Source organism: Quercus suber, unplaced genomic scaffold, assembly GCF_002906115.3.
Source record: "Quercus suber isolate HL8 unplaced genomic scaffold, Cork oak 2.0 scaffold_13, whole genome shotgun sequence".
Lineage (NCBI taxonomy): Eukaryota > Viridiplantae > Streptophyta > Magnoliopsida > Fagales > Fagaceae > Quercus > Quercus suber.
In genome coordinates this window covers 2,570,437-2,588,326 of record NW_027069478.1, presented here as the reverse complement: position 1 = coordinate 2,588,326, position 17,890 = coordinate 2,570,437, and the positions used below count along the sequence as shown (strand labels likewise).

The window sequence follows — 17,890 nt, the reverse complement described above, 5'->3', positions numbered from 1 at the left end:
TACCGATGACATTACCCCTACATCATTTCCAATGAGTAGAATATCATCAACATAAATCACTAAGAACATTACTATTTTATCCATATGTCTTTTGTACACACATGGTTCATCAAGATTTTGTTCAAAACCAAATGAATTGATTGTTTGATCAAATCTGATGTTCCATGACCTAGATGGTTGCTTAAGTCCATAAATGGACCTTTTCAACTTGCATACCATATGCTCTTGGTTCTTTGCTATGAAATCTTCTGGTTGCATTATATAGATTTCTTTTTCAAAATTGCCATTTAGAAAAGCAGTCTTGACGTCTATTTGCCAAATCTCATAATCATAATGAGTAGCAATGGATAAGAGAATTCTGATAGATTTAAGCATTGCTACTGGTGAAAAGGTTTCTTTATAATCAATACATTCTTTTTATGTATATCCTTTCGCCACTAGCCTTGCTTTAAAGGTTTCAAGCTTTCCATCTATCCCTCTCTTCCTCTTGTAAACCCATTTGCAACCAATTGGTTTAATGCCGTTAATCGCCTTTACAAGATCCCAAACTTGATTGGAATACATAGAATCTAATTCAGATTTCATAGTTTTGACCCAATGATATGCATCTATATCATTCATTGCATCTTCATAAGTGTAGGGATCTAATTCAGCATCTTCTGAGATAGTTTCATAAGTTTCTCCCAAACCTATGAATCTAATAGGAGGCTGAACAATTCTCCCACTACGACGAAGCACCTGTGTACTAGACATCTCATGAGTAGTATGTATCTAATATAGCCACATCATCTCTAGTTTCATTCGTTGGTTGTTCATTTACAGGTTCATCATTTCAGCCAAAACAACTCTACCTCTAGGAGTATAATCATTCATATAGTCATTTTCTAAGAATTTGGCATTTGTGACTATAGAATAAACCTCCAACAGTTCATTTTGGATACCTTACAAAGAAAACCACTTCTATTTTAGACTGTAACTTGTCAAACTTTCATTTTAACACATGTGCTGGACAACCCCAAATATGGAGATGTCTCATACTAGGATTACGCCCATTCCACAACTCTACAAGTGTTTTAGGAATAGACTTCGAAGGTACTAAATTTGGAAGATACATTGCAATATTTAAGGCATATCCCCAAAAGGAAATTGGTAGAGTTGAATAACTTAACATGGACCTGACCATATCTAAAAGAGTCCTATTCCTTCTTTCTGCTACACTATTTTGTTGTGGTGTTCCATGTGCAATCAATTGGGATATAATCTCATTTTCAGTTACGTAATCCTTAAAATCCCCAAGAAGGTATTCACCACCACGATCAGATCGAATAGCTTTTATGCGTTTACCCAATTGATTCTCAACTTCAACCCTAAACTCTTTGAACTTTTCAAAGGTTTCAGACTTCCGTTTCATTAGATATACATATACATAACCAACTCTAGAGTAATTATCAGTAAAAGTAATGAAATACTTATAGCCACCTCTTGCTTGGATTCACATAGGACCATATACATTTGAATGTACTAGTTTTAGCAAATCTTGGGCTCTTCTACCTTTTGCATTAAAAGGTTGTTTGGTCATTTTCCCTTCCAAACAAGATTCACAAACTGGAAATTTATCAAAATCTAATGGCTCTAAAAGTCCATCTTTGATCAGTCTTTGAATCCTATTTGGATTAATATGACCCAAACGTAAATGCCAAATATATGCATCACTAGTAGAAGAAAACTTTCTCTTTAATGATTTCACATGAGAGTTATTATCTAATTCAGAATTATATAATTCATGCTTATCAGGAGTTAAAATATAAAGATCATCAACAATATTGCCAGAACAGATAAACTCTTTACCCTTCTTTATTATAACATTGTCTTTAAGGATAACACAATATCCATGTTTACCTAAGTAAGTTGCAGAAATTAAATTCCTACAAATATTAGGTACATATAAACAGTCTTCCAATATTAAAACCCTAGACTCAAAGCATAAATTAAACACTCTAACAGCTACAACCAAAATCCTGCTCCCATCAGCCAAAGTAAGAAACAATTCCCTTTCATTAAGCTTTCTAGTCTCCTGGAACCCCTACAAAGAATTGCAGATATAATTAGTACAACCTGAATCCATACACCAGGAATTTATGAGATTTTGTACTAAACATATTTCATTGAGGAATGAACTTTTCATGCCCTTATTATTGGCAGCCTTGAATTTTGGACAATTCCCCTTCCAATGTCCTTTCTCTCCACAATAGAAACACTTTCCTTTGATCTTCTTTCCTTTGTCGGCAACCCCTAAGGCAATTTGTTTACCACCTTACTTGATGAAGTCCTTCTTCTTCTTCTTCTTACCCTTGACTTTCAACTTAGGTTGAGAAGTAGAAACTTCAGCCATATTAGCATCAACACTAGAAGTACCAAGAATGGCTTCTGCCACTACCAATTCATTTATTAATTCAGACAAAGAATAAATCTTTTTGTTCATATTATAATTGAATCTGAATTCCTTGAATGATTCCAGTAGTGACCGGAGTATCATATCCACTTGGGATTCTCCATCAATATAGGCACCTAAAACCTCCAATGTATTCAGATTAGAGATCATTGTAAGACAATGCTTTCTAACTGAACTGCCTTCAGCCATTTTGGTATTATAAATTTACCTCATGGTTTCTTGCCTTGCAGAACGACCCTGCTCACCAAACATCTCCTTCAGACTTAGCATAATGTCCGAAACTAGTTCTACATCCTACATTTGATGCGGAAGAACATTTGAGATAGATGCTAGGATGTAGCACTTGGCCATTTCATTAGATTTTTGCCAACGATCATATTGCTGTTTTTCCTTAGGAGGAGTATCTAATGAAGGAAAGCTAGGATATGGTTGAGTAAGCACATATTTGTGCTCTTCAGCTATAAGAACAATGCCCAAATTTCTTTTCCAGTCAACATAGTTGGATCCAGTCAGTTTGTTTTGATTAAGAATAGTAACAAGTGGGTTAAATGATGCCATGTTTAAATCTGAAAATAATAAACATGAATATAATAAGTAAACTGGACATTATCAATTTAGCATATAAACATATAGTATGGAACCTTAATAAAATTATAATATAATATATGCAATGACAATCCAATTCCATATTCAATATCCCTCAGCATAGAGTGAATATAAAATACTATGATTGATTGAGAATTATTCTTATTACTAGTGTTATCGTGATAACTCTTATCAAACACTAATAACATGCCGTTATACATTTAGCCTATAAATAATAATAGTAAGAACTCAACATAGAGGATACCATAATATTTAGTCTAGTGTATACCATTGTCTAAAATCATGTGTAGCCACATTTCATTCCCTTAATAGGCTTATTTTGTAGTACCATGATATAAAACACCCTCTGCATAGAATGTAAAGTTCAAAGCTAAGACAAGATATTTGATCAAATCACTATAAATCAAGAAATTCAATCCTGTAGTACCATGAAATAAATACTCTCTGCATGGAATGCTAAGCTCGAAGCAAATACAAAGTACATATTTCACACTACTATGAACCGACAATGGAGACCGTGAGATCCAACCCTTGTATCTCTCTCCCACTAGATGTTTTAAATTAAAGGTTTTTATTTTATAAACATATGTAAACTGATCACATATAGCCTTGCACTTTATACATTTTAAAACACTTAGAAAAAATTCAAAATTCCCTTCAGTGGCATTTTTGCAAGAATCTCACGACTAAGCTCTTCTCACGAAAATGAGTTAAGGAAAAATAGTGAAAATACAAAATTCAGACAGAAACTTTCGTGACGGTTTCGCTAGTAAAGCTTACCCGTGAAAAATTTTGTGAAAACACGAAAATCAAACAGAAACTTTTGTGATTGTTTCACTAGTAAAGCTTACCTGTGAAAAGTTTTGTACTTCAGAGGCATTTTTTGTGAGTAATTTCGCAAGATAGTTACTCGCGGAAAACCCATGTTTTCAGTTTTTGAAGGAAAAATCTGAACAGTTTTCAATAGTTTTCATGAACAAACAACCACCATATGAACATGATAGATAGAATTTGATATCAAAACTGAATTCCATTGATGCTATAGCCTTAAAGTTCAATTTAACATACTTAAATTCAATTTAAACAACATCATAACATCAATATCAGTTTTCATCAAACCATAGTTTCAACAACCATGTAGAAAATTAAATACATATATAATCTTCTAATATCATGAAACTATTATCTCTAATTCCAAAACTCACAAAACATGTTATACAGATTGGAAATTAAAGAACGCTCTGATACCATTTGATGGAAATATGAATGTACACAACGGAAAATTAACGAATCTACTTCATTCTCAATTAATAACATGTGCTATGTAAGTTTCAGAATATAAGAACAAGATAGTGTACTTTGAAGTGGTGAAATTCAAAAACCAAAGATTAGAAGCACTTAAGAACATTTTTAATCTTTACTTCAATTCCACTTGATACCCAAGAAGTGTGGTCTCTCAATCAGTTATATGTATATGTTCTTGAGAGAAAAAAAATAGTGTCCAACACTCACATACATACAGTTTCATGTACTTACCAAAAATTTTGTATATTTCTCTCCTTATAACTGATTATCTAATTGGGCTAGCTTTTGGGTCTTTCCAATTGGGCTTAAGTATGTGGTTTGGAGTAGGACCAAAAGGGAACAAATAAGACATTAGCTCCAATGGGCCTTGGGTTTTTTTGTCAACTCTTAACAAGTTCAAAGTTACCATTAATTATATTTAATATCATTATATAAATATAATTGCACTCTAGGCCTTATTAATAAATTATATCCTAAGACTTTATTGTACATGCAACCCCTTTATAAAATATTCTTAATAATACAAAGTTATGAATGTAGATTGTCACTTTGTAAATTACTACATCTTAATCCTTGAGTACCCAGTTTAGGCCTAACATTCTGAATAACAAACCCATTAAACTTTCTCAACGGAATATTTTGTATCTCCATTAAGAGACTATGAATTCCATCTTGAGAATATATGTTTCATATATACTAAATGTGGTTGCCCAACATACTAAGGTTTTGACTGTTACTTTAAATCTCATTTATGATATATTAAAGCAACCTACACTTTATGATCATGTCCATTATTCTCTCAAGATTAAGAGTTCACGTAAATATAAGTCGTGTGATTTATTATTTATTTGACAATCTTTAGGAAAATAATAAATCTCACAGCAATCCAGTTCAATATGTCTTAACTCTTAAAACATATCAACACATCAACTAGAAATCTCCACTTTTATGATCAATACAAATCATCTTTGTTGATATGTTATAGTTTTCGCAGATGAAACGCCCAATTTCATCACCGACTATGAATTAAAATTCTGAATTTACCAAGAACCTGTGATTTATATTTTCTGTGACTTTTCACATAAATTACATACTATGCATCTCATGGACTACAAGATAATGTCTAAACATTCATGTTACCATTATTTTACATAATAATAAAACAACTTTATCAATCACAATATTAAGTCATACATAATGTCGTACATAGTGTCATACTTAATATTATACATAGCATCATACAATAGGATTTAAGGACACTAATCCTAACAGAAGTCTTGATAGAATTGAAGGCAATAATGGAGTAGTAGCAACAATGTGCACTTCCTGGTTATCAACTCCAGCTTTAGTGTTTAGTAAATGTGGATTTGAGAAGAAATAATCTAGGTCTAATTCAACATTTAGAACACCCTCGAAGACCTTAACCACCATGGACATAGAAGGTCTCTTTGTGAAATCATTTTGCAAACACCATACTACAACCCTCATCATATTCACCACTTCTTCTCCATGCAATTGCAAATCTTCATTGTACTTATCAACAAGATCCAATAATTTGCCGTCCTCAATTTTTTTTTTGAAAATATCAAGTAGATGCATTGCTTCCTCTAGTTGAGAGTGATCAACATTTTTCCTTCCACACAATATTTCTAAGAGTACTATGTTGAAGCTATAGACATCTACTTTTTTTGTAATCACTGAATTCAACCATTCTGGAGCCATATAGCTAAGAGTACCCTCATAGTTGTCACAACTTGGCTTTGTTCACAATCAACTAGTTTAGACAACCCAAAATCAGAGACTTTTGCATTGAAATTCTCATCTTATATCGAAATGAAAAATTTTATGTCTGCACTCCTCATGTATATTAGTTAATCCTCTTGTTATGTCATTGAAGATTTTTTTTCTATGTTGCCAATCAAGCAACATCTCAAGATTTTTTTGGAATAACCATCCATCTAAAGACCCATTAGACATGTATTCATGAACAAAAGTCTATGTGATTTCTCAGCACAAAATCCAATTAGTCTTACCAAGTTGAAATGATGAATGCTACCAATTGTTTCGACCTCTGCTAAGAACAATTTCTTGATTTGACTTAGACCATCAAGACGCTTCACTACAACTTTAACGCCATCAATTAGAGTCCTTTCAAAAACTGTGCCAAATCCTCCTCTACCAAGCTCCTTACTGAAATTTCTATTACTGCTTGCAAATCATGATAAGAATATCTTGTGAGCATTCCTGATACATGATCTAAATAATACTATTCTGCTTCACCGAAACTTTTCTTCTTCCAAAATAGAAAAACAAATAATCCAATTAAAAGAAACAGTACAAATGTGAAGCTGGAACCCAATATTATTTCAAGCTAGTGTTTTTTCTGCGAAGGGGTAACTTTTTGCAACTTGATGTATTCTTAGAGGTAAGTTTTTTGTCTTGCATCAGTGGACATTAGTGAAAAAATTTGGGATTGTAAATAGCAATTCCCCACACGATTGCTCGAATTAAAAATAGCAGCTTTGCACGAACAGTCTTTCAAGCAAGCCTGTTTGCAACTCTCTAAATTTAGATGTTGGTGGTCTAGTTTTATTTCTAGGGGATATCCATGGGAAAGTATGTGGTGTTCTCTAGCTCAGAAAGAACATGATATTTGGAATCTTCACAAGACAAGGGAGTAACTAGGGAGTACCCATTGTTAGGCAACTTGTTATTGGTTTGCCGAAAATAGTTTGTTCCATTTATGGGTGGGTGACAACTACACTGGTCATTTGTACAAATACCATATTTGTCGCAAGCCATTGGAAAATTGCAGACACCAATGAATTCTCTCAGCAAATCAGGCTCTTCCTTCTAGTCACTATCATACACTCTCAAGTGTCCATCAAGCTCAAATCTCATGTACAGCAAGAAGATGCCCAAAGGAACACAAAAGTTAATATTCAAAGAATACAAACCCTCTATCCTTGAGATGAGAGTCATTCCTCTATTCGTAAGTATCCTATAATGGAAATTGACATGATCTTCACCTTTACAAAAAGGATCATTAGAATAATAGCGTTGGGGAGGATTAGAATTGATATAAGAAAACAAACCTTCACTGTTGAAAGAGAGCGAATACAATCCACCTTGACTAATGAGTTGCTGCCCTGCCACTAACTTTTGTCCAAGAACCAGAGTATCAATTGGATGATCAAAAGATTGCCAGATTATTGTTGCATTGTTGTCATCCAAGAGCATGAGGTTGCACGTTTTGGTTAATTAAAGGCTACCTATAGATTTGCTGCTGATGTTCGTGATGTAGGACAAAATTTACAATTTAATTATTGTAATTTATTATTTTTGGTATTTTTATGTAGAAAACGTTATTTTAGGTTTAGGTGATTTGTTTCCTTTTTTTAGGTGCATTTAATGCTTTTTAGGTCAAATTTGATTCCTATTATGGTCAGGTATCAATTAGGAGTATTTTATATTATATTTTCTTGTCTGTCAAGTTTTAAGGAGCCTTTAAGTAGGCCCTAAGTCTGTAAACATTTTTCATAGACTATTATAAATAAAAATAGATGTTTTGTCAAATTTTCTTCTGGTGAATTCCAGTTTTATTCCCTCGTGGATTCGAGATTTACTACCAAAAACTAAAAGTTTAGTTTCTATTCCATCAAGAGAGCATTGTGTGTGCTTTTCTTCAGATTTCTGTGATATCAGTTGGTATCAGAGCCTTGATTTACCCTGGTCTGATTGCTAACCGGCGAGACGGTAACCACCACCACCACAATGACGAATAACTTATCAAGTATTACGTGACGTACAACAAGCACTCACAAATATCTATGATAGGATGGCGCCGTTGAAGAAAGGAAACAATAGGGATAGCTTCAGCGGAGACATAACTCACGAGCAACCTATTGGTAAGTAAATTTCATATAGACCTTATAAGAGAATTACAAATTTTAATGGATATTTTTTAAAAGAAGATTTTCTTGATTGGTTACTTGATCTAGAAGATTTATTTGACTATGAGAATATTTGTTATGAGAGAAGAGTTGGACTTGCTTTGTATAAACTTAGTAAGTATGCCTTATGTTGGTGGGAATGAGTACAATTTGATAGAATTTGACAAGGTAAAGACAAAATTCGATTATGGCCAAGGATGAAAAAAGATGCTTGCTATCAAATTTTATCCTTTGGATTGTGAAGAAATCTTGTCGTATACAATACAAGATTATTATTGGCCAAGAAGTTCATACTTGAATTATTTTGAAGAGCCAAATAATCCACCGTTAAAGGAAGAATTACATGTTGAAGAAAATATTGATCTTGAAGAATATGGAGAAGTCAAAGAAGAAAATATAGAGATTTCTGAGGAAACTAATGAAGGTCTTGTTATAGAAGAACCTGAAATCAAGATTGTGGGGGAGATTAATGAAGACCCTATTATAGAGAAAGATCTTGAGGTTGAGATAGTAAAGACTATTAAAGAAGAAATTATAGAGAAAGTTGTCAACGATCTCAATGAAATCAAGTTAGATGATTGCAATATTCAAACTCCTATTATTTTTTTGGGAGATACCGAAACAAAGTTTATTGATTTTATTGGGGTAGAAGGATTTGATTTGATTATTGACTCTTATTTGGTGAATATTGTCAATTACATGAAGATCAAGGGAGAAGAAGTTCAAGTTTCCCAATTAATGACTTTCAAGTTTGGCAAGAAGACAAAGAAGATGAAGTATTCAAAGTATTTGTTCTCTTGACATGGGAGATTTCAGATTTTAAAGATAGACTTGAGGATGAGTTTGTTTCAAGTTGAGGGGTCTGATGTAGGACAAAATTTACTATTTTAATTATTGTAATTTACTATTTTTGGTATTTTTATGTAGAAAACGTTATTTTAGGTTTAGGTGATTTGCTTCCTTGTTTTTAGGTTTATCTAATGCTTTTTAGGTCAAATTTGATTCCTGTTATGGTTAGGTATCGATTAGAAGTATTTTAGATTATATTTTCTTGTCTGTCAAGTTTGAAGGAGCTCTTAAGTAAGCCCCTAGTCTGTAAACGTTTTTCATAGACTATTATCAATAAAAACAGACATTTTGTCAAATTTTCTTATGGTGGATTCCAGTTTTATCCTCTTGTGGATTCAGGGAAACCCCTCGTGGATTCAAGGTTTACTACCAGGAATTAATAGTTTAGTTTTGTTCCATTAAGAGAGTGTCGTGTGTACTTTTCTTCAGGCTTTCACGATATTAGTTTGTTGTCCACACTGTACTTCCATTAGCATCTTTTAGCGCCAAACCTCTTTCTGAAGTGAGCTTCAAACTCGCATTAACGCTTACTGGATTCTCAGGATTTGCAATCCATACTAGCCTTGGAGCTTCAGATTTTGAAATATTTCCATCTACGTAATAAAGACTGAAAATGGAAAAGAGATAGCCGTTGCACGTTGGATTACAGAAGAAGCCATAATGACAAGCATAATAACCTTCTAAATCACTAGCAAGTATGATTCTCACAAATGACCCATCATCAAATTTCACAGAATGGGGGGTAGAAATACTATTGGTCACTAAAGGAGAAGAGCCTGTGATCCAATAATAGCCAGGCAGGGCTGTGACTAAGATGGGAAAAGGCTTTAGAAAAAGACCAAGGTAAAGAAGAACAATACAGCAAGCCTAGCTTATATCCATTGTCTCTGTGCTAAGAAGAAGAAAGGAAAAGTGGACACTCGACAAGGATTAAAAGTGATGCAATTGGACGAGAATCATGTAATAATTTAGTTTATCCATGTGTTTGCATTGAGTGAACAGTAATATGTACTATAGCAACATATATTGTTTGTTGTGTGTTTTTGGTGCTTTGTTTGCTACAGTCTAATACAAAATGATGGAGGCAGAAAAGCTGAAGACTTAGACCCGTGTGCGTAGTGGCTAGAGTGTTTTGATGGGGGTAATTTTGTTTGGGCCAGGGAGGTTTTGACAAAGGAGAGGTCTGAGAGGATAAAGATTAAAGACCTAAGTTTTTTATTGGGGATAATGCAAAACTGACTCTCTAAGTTTCTTCAAATTTCATTTCAGTCCTCTAACTTTGTTTTTGTTTATTTCAGTCCTTTAACTTTCAAGTTTATTCAATTAAGACTTTTTCATCAACTTTTGTTATATGTTGTGGTTAATTTTTTAATTTTATAAATTTTTCTTCAAATTTTTTAAATTAAAAAAATTCAATTAATAATTGAAAAATATTTTCTAGATTTAAAAAAAAAAAAATTTAACAAAAGTTAACGGAAAGGCCTTAATTGAATAAATCTGAAACTTAGATGACTGAAATAAACGAAAGCAAAGTTAGAGCATTAAAATGAAATCAGGAAAAAGTTAAAAGGTCAGTTTTGCATTTTAGCTTTTTATTTTTATTTTTTTTTTATTTCTATATATTTCTATTAAAAACACTGGCTTGAGGTAAAAGTGGAAGTGGGTGACTAATTAGGAGGGATCGGATAAAGATGATATTGTTTTAATTTCTTTATTAGGGACGTGCTTTGGGCTTAACTATATGTGGTGAGATAATTTGGTTAAATAATCTCCCTTCCATAGCCACATTTCAAAGTTCAAACCTCTTGCCTTTCATGGATACACTGCCGCCCATAAACAAAAGAGAGATTATAACATAACTTTGTACTTGTTGCTACATTGATTACATTTTATTTTTATTTTTATTTTTTTTACTTCTAAGACCTGAAGTTAACACAAGCCCCCTTGTGAGCATAGTATTTCCCTTTCCCTTATTGTTACTTGGTTTCCATAAGAAATTAAGATGGATATGGTTTTTACCTTTGGGACATTTTTTGGGCTGGAACAAGCTATATAGGAAATTGCCTAAACCCCAACAGTTCAAAGAGATGATCCTCATAGCATCTCCATTGGTGGCTCATTAGGGCCAGCCCTCCAAAAGCCCCATAATATCAGTTTGCAAACCAGGCATGTCTACCACTAGGTCCACTACATTCTCGGCAAACACCCATTGGGCTTAATTAATTATTCTTTTACAAATCTTGGCTTATAAAGAGGGTTGAGGTTAACGAGTCAAACTGAATAAATGGATCGAAGGGGATAACTAGCGGTGGGTATGGGAAAAGATTAGGTGGTTTATTGTCATTCAGTGGGCTTTCTCTTGTTGGGCTCACTATGGAAAAATCATACAGCCAGGTTCAATAAAGTGGCCCAGACTAGAGTGCGGAGATCTCTGTTGAACTCAGCAAAGCTTGTAGGTAAAGCTTGTAGGTCCACGGGCTAGGTGGAGACTTCTTTCCTAATATTTAAAAAAATTACTGTTCTTTTCTAAAAGTAGGATTTGAAATTTTTGGATAAATCATTGAAATATGTATGTATATATTATGTGGTACTGAATCTAAATGGTGTATTTTATTTATATGAACTACTTATATTTGAAACTCTTTTTAATTTTTTAATGTTTTAGAATGTTTGAGACTCATTTATTTTTAATTTTTCTAACCTGTTTCAAATAGGATTGTTTAGCTTAGTTTGTTTTTATTTTTTATTAACCCAAATAAAAACCCTGTGATTTGATGGTAGTATCACTTCCTCAAGAATTTTTATTTTTTGAGGGTTTTTTATATATCTTTTTTTACCCTTTTATTCTTAGCTTTGATTTTTAAATCATGTTATTCATTTATTTACTAATTTTCCAGCCATGCACCCCAACGCCCTCATATTTATTTAAAGTGATAAAATATTCAAACCACTACAGAAGTTAAAATAAAAATCAAGATAGACTAGGTTAAGCACAAAGTACCACTTTATCAAGGTTTTTTTTTTTTTTTTTCCTCCTCTTTAGTTGGACTGGAAATAGGATGAGGAAATCATTAAAAAAAAATTTCCTTGAAAAAAACGCAGGAAAATTTTCATTGAATTTGTGTTTGGAGCTTGATAAATATTTGACTAAAACCTCTCTCTCATATTTTTCTTTTTCTGGATAGTATTAATTTTCTATAGTCTTTGTTTGGTTGCTCAAAAAATGAGGCAAGAGATAGGAAATTTCAGGTTTTGTGTCTAAACCTTTGATTTCGTGTGCTTTTTAAATTATATTTACTTACATGTACTTTTTAAATGATATGACACAATTTACTTTGACTAATGTATTGTCATAACAATAGATAAATTCAACGATTTTTCTTCTCACGAGGAAAGGAAGCGGGCTTGGATAAGCTGGGAGAAGCTTTGTGTCTCTAAAAGTGAGGGGGGCTTGGGTTTTCGCCACCTGGGAGCTTTCAACCTGGCTCTCCTAGCAAAGCAAGGTTGGAGACTCCAGACAAACTGTGATTCTCTTTTCCACAAGGTCTTCAAGGCAAAGTACTTCCCAAAGTGTGACTTTATCCAAATCACAATGGGGCATAGGCCCTCTTTTGCATGGAGAAGTATCATGTCCAACCAAGAGTCAAACCCGGCTTGTGATGGTAGGTAGGAAATGGTAGGAGAATTTGAATCTGGGAAGACAAATGGATCCCTACCCCATCCCCTTTCAGGATTATTTCCCCATCAAACCACCTCCCCAGGGAAGCACTAGTTAGTTCCCTAATCAATAATAGATCAACTATGTGGAAATCAGAGGTGATAAAGCATGTCTTCCTCCAACATGAAGCAGAAGCCATTTTGAGCATACCCTTAAGCCATGATTCCCTGAGGACAAGCTGGTTTGGGTTGGTATGCAAAATGGGATGTTTACAGTTTGGAGAGCTTACAAGCTGGCTATGGAATCATTACTAGGCCCCTACAATGGTGGTAGCTCTAATAAAGGCTTAAAGCCAATTTGGAAAAGAATTTGGAGCATGACTATCCCTAGTAAAATCAAATGCTTTGCCTGGAGAATATCTAAAAGAACCCCCCCCCCCCCCCCCCCCACCAAGGCCACCCTTTGCCACAGACACCTTATATCTGACCCGGTCTGTGAGGCCTGCGGCCTAGCTGCAGAAAGAACTAGTCATCTCCTTGTGGATTGCAACAGGGCTAAGGAAATATGGAATGTGGTAAGTTTAAATCTTGAAGGCCTGGGAAATGGTTGTGATGACTTCACTGACATACTATGGAAGTTCATAGAAAATGAGACTAGCTCTCCTATGAATCTAGAACTCTTCATCACCATCTGCTTGGGGATCTGGCTGATAGGAATGAAGTTAGAAATGGGGAACCTGTAAAATTAGATAGAGAGATTGTCAAGAGAGCCCTATACCTTGTGGACGAGTTCTTTGCAACAAACCTCCTAGCTCAGAACTAAACTAGCACTAAGGAGTTTAAGTGGTCAGCACATCCGAGGAATAAACTCAAGATTAATGTGGACGGAGCTATCTTCAAAAATGCTGGGAAGCTGGAGTTGGCGTGATCATTAGAGACTCGCAGGGATACATTGTGGCAGCACAAAGCAAAAAGATCCCTTTTCCCCTTAGGGCCATGGAAGCAGAAGCTCTAGCAGTGGAATCTGGCATCCTGTTCGCATCAGACCTGGGAATGGCAGAAGTAATTTTAGACAGTGACTCCTAGAATGTCATCAAAGCAATCTGAGGGGAATCTCTCCCTGCCTCCTCAATCTTTGAGGTTATTTCCAGAATCCAACATAGAGTACCAGGCTTTAGGAGCTTTGAAACATCCCATGTTAAAAGAAAAGGAAACGTTTTGGCTCATTTGCTAGCACAACATGCCAAATCCTTAAACGATTCGATGTATTGGCTTGAGGATGTACCTCTCTTTGTTGAGAATTCTACTTCCTTTGATGCAATTTCTCTTTCTGCTTAATGAAAGTTTGCTTTGGATATAAAATAATTTTTTTTTATTTTTTTTATTTTATAAAAACACGATTTTTCTTCTCCCTTAGGGTGAGTTTTTCTTCTCATTTAGGGTGAGTGCTTCCTCTCATGCAGGGTGAGTTCTAGTGTTCTTGTTAATTCTTAGCTTTTGATTTCCTTTCTTTTCTTATGCAATCCAACACTCGGTAGTCTTGCTCCGAATAATTTTCTTTTCAATTAACCCTACGGACTCGGAGTTCATAGAAAAGTTACAGAGCATCACATTGACTAAGGAAGAAGGCGAAGTCATGAAGAATGCACATAGGGAGAAAATTCTTGAAGAATGCTCGCTTAGTCTCCTTGGGCATTTCCTTACAACAAGGCCATATAATCAGAGAGCCGCCAAAGAGCTTCTTCGGTTTGTGTGGAAGTTTGGTACAGACTTGAGAATTGTGGATGTTGGGGATGGTTTGTTCCAATTTAAGTTTACCTTGGAAAGCCAATTGAAATGGGTATTGAACAATAGCCCTTGGAGCTTCGATAATTATCCACTTTTTGAACAAGGCAGTGGGATAGGGGGAAAATCTATACACTTTTTGAACACCAACTTGGCTGGAAATATTAGCTATTCCCTTGAACAATTTTGGCTCTAATGACTCTCTCATGTGGCAAGAAAATAAGCAGAAAACTTTCTTTGTTAAGTCAGCGTATCAAGTTGCTATTCGACTACAGCAAGCATCAACTGGGGAACACTTTCTAGCAAGATTGGACAGATCTATGTGGAAGAAAATATGGTCACTCAATGTACCTCCAAAGGTTAGGAATTTTGTTTGGTAGGCATGCTCGAATATTTTACCAACAAGAACAAATCTCTAGTGAAGGAAAGTGAATATTGAGGCGAGGAGTGAGCTATGTGATCACCATTCTAAGACAGCAGGCCATATATTGTGGGAATATCCTTCGCTAGGAACATTTGGGCAATGGGTCGTGGCAAAATTCAGAAGTGTTCCTGTAACATCCCGGTTGTTAAGTGTAATTTGGAGGAAGATAGAGGGGCAAATTGGTAAATTTACTCATAAGATATTTTTGGGGCAAATCAGTAATTAAGCTTTTCAACTTAAGTTAGCCCCCTTTTCTTCCTCATTTTCACGTTGATATGTTTCTCTCCATCTTGACCGGCTGCCCCTTCTCTCCGTCTCTCTATCCTTCTATCTCACCCACCCACCGAAACACACAAACACACTCTAGCTCCTCTACTTCTCTCACTCCCTCACTAGTAAACCGGCCACCCACCACCATTTTTTGCAGATTTCACTGGAGAACCCCATTAGAAACCCCATACACTCCATTCTCTCAAAGCTTTTAAAGGTAAAACTCTTAATTCTTTGGTAGCTTTTCAAGTTTTTCTAAGATTTCTTTCTAATCTAAGCTACATGAGTGGTATACATGTGATTGAGTACATGGGTTTTTGGTTTGGTGGATTTATTTGTTAAATGGTTAAGGGTTTTTACAAATGATGATCATTTGGGGTTTCTTCATAGTTAAAAAAATTTGGGTTTTCTTGAGCAAATCATGTGGGTGGATTTTATGGAAGTTTGGATTGATTTTTGGAAGTGTGTTCTTTGCATTTTAAATGACTTTGGCATATGTGGGTGTAAGTGGAGTGATAACTACGAATTTATGCAAGTTAAGTGTGAGCATGTGTTTTTGCATACCAAGTGTTTGATAAGTTGTTTATATGAGATTTTGGGTTTGATTCCTTGTTTTTAATATGCTTTAAATTTGATAGTTTTAATGTGAGTAAATTCTCATATAATTTGGGCTAGTCTTACAACTATAACAATTTTTTAAAGCTGTCATGACAGATTTGAGTCAGCCGCAATGCATGATTTTTAATAAATTACAGAAAAATCTTTTTGGGCTGAATTTTGTGTGGTACATTGTATACATATAGCGGAATGTTCACTTAAAGTTTTGAATTAATCGGATAACTTTTCATTGGCCAAACAATTTTTACAAAATGGCTGCCCTGCTATGTACTGAATCTGAAGGTAAGACTAAAACGTTGAGACATTGTGGAATTAATCCCAAATCTCGGTTGATCTTATCTTGGCTTAAATATATTATTTAGTATTCAAAGAGATTCATGAGGATGTTACATTATCTTATGATGCACATTATTGCGGTAATGAATTTAAAATGTTTTGGTTGTGTCAACACTATGAATTTCTTGGATGTCTGTTTGGTTCCCGTTTGGGTAGGGATACTTGTCTTGGGATGGTCAAGCTAGGCTTTAGGGCTTTAGGTTTGATTTTTGACAGAATCTTCTCGGATTTATGGAGACAAATTTGATAGTGTAATTTTGTTCTAGACCTTGTTATTAATAGACTTGATGCTTGTGTTTTTAGGTTCTAAAATACTTGGTGATGGACCTAGTGACTAGATTAGTTGATTTTGTGGTGCCCGATTGAGGTAAAATTGGTTGGCCTTCTGAGGTAAGTAGCTTTTTAATGGGATTTTTTGAAAAATAACCATGTTGCATGAATGTCGTTTTTGGATTAGACACGCTTTTGGAAACTACTTATGGAAAATATATTTTTCCTAAAAACTGTTGTGTCGTAACCTTAATATACATATATGATTATATATGAAAATGCATCATATTTGGTATGGCAGTTAGGGAAATGCATGAATCGTTGATATGGGAAAATGAGTATTTTTTATTTAATCTTTTATAAGAAAATCATTGATTTTATGGTATATTGAAAAAAATTTAAAGATGCTTATCTTGTCTTGTATTATTTGGAAAATTGATAGAAAATCTCTTGACAAGAATGAAGTTGAAAACCTTACAAACTTTGTATAAGTTAGATTATTTAAGGTTTTCTGAAACTACCTGGATATGAACTATGTGTTTTAAAGTAATGTAACCTGTGAGTTTATGTGGTTTTAACACCATGCCATGTGTGATTTTTCAGTGATCATCCGATTTGGTTTCCGTAGTCTTTATGACAACAGAATCAAATCAAGGTCAGTGCCCTTTCACTTTGGATGACGCGTTCTTCCCTGCCTCCCATGGAGGGAAGAGGTACCTTGATTGTGTAGGGGTGAGGCTGCTACCCATGGGGCCAAGAGACCACATGCAAGAGAGGTCCTATTTGACATGCTCTCTCTGCTGCCCACGGGAGGAGAGAAAAACCTTGAGGGTATGGGTGAGATTGCTGTCCATGGGGCCAAGAGTTTACATACCAGAGAGGACAATATCATGCCAGTTGTGAATGGGTGAATCCCCTGACCGGTCTATGTGGTAGTGTGATATATTTGTGATAATTTACCTTATGTTAGATATTATGGATTTGGAAATTATATTGTTGGTGCTCACAGTCTGTAGTTTCAAGGTTTCAAGGTTATAGTATGTAGTTTCAAGGTATCTATTTTGAGAAACTTTGTGTTTCATTATTTAATTATTCTTGTCATATTATTTTTATAGAAGATGAAACTTGCATTTCCCCCACCCCCATTAATTATGCTACTTACTGGGCTTTAGTTCATCCCACTTTCCAACAGTTTTTCAGATAAATTTACTATACCTCAAACATGGAGCTTGTTTTATTGGTGGTGATTGGAGCATTATGCTAAGTGAGAGATTTATGCTATGATTGGTTGGTGACTCAATCTTGCAAAGTTTAACCAGATTATAATTAATTCTATTGGAAGTTGGATACTTGAGGTTTGTTAGC

The 17,890-nt window shown here is 34.6% G+C and overlaps 1 long non-coding RNA gene and 1 pseudogene across 1 annotated transcript; one reads left to right on the top strand and one right to left on the bottom strand.

The window, feature by feature from the left end:
* Window positions 1-6,066: 6,066 nt before the first annotated feature.
* On the bottom strand, window positions 6,067-7,603 carry LOC112020075 (G-type lectin S-receptor-like serine/threonine-protein kinase SD2-5; annotated as a pseudogene).
* A 7,689-nt stretch (window positions 7,604-15,292) lies between these two features.
* On the top strand, window positions 15,293-17,642 carry LOC112020070 (uncharacterized). Its single transcript, XR_002883757.2, has 3 exons — window positions 15,293-15,518; window positions 16,559-16,645; window positions 17,129-17,642. It is a non-coding gene; the product is annotated as an uncharacterized LOC112020070 (long non-coding RNA).
* Window positions 17,643-17,890: the final 248 nt, after the last annotated feature.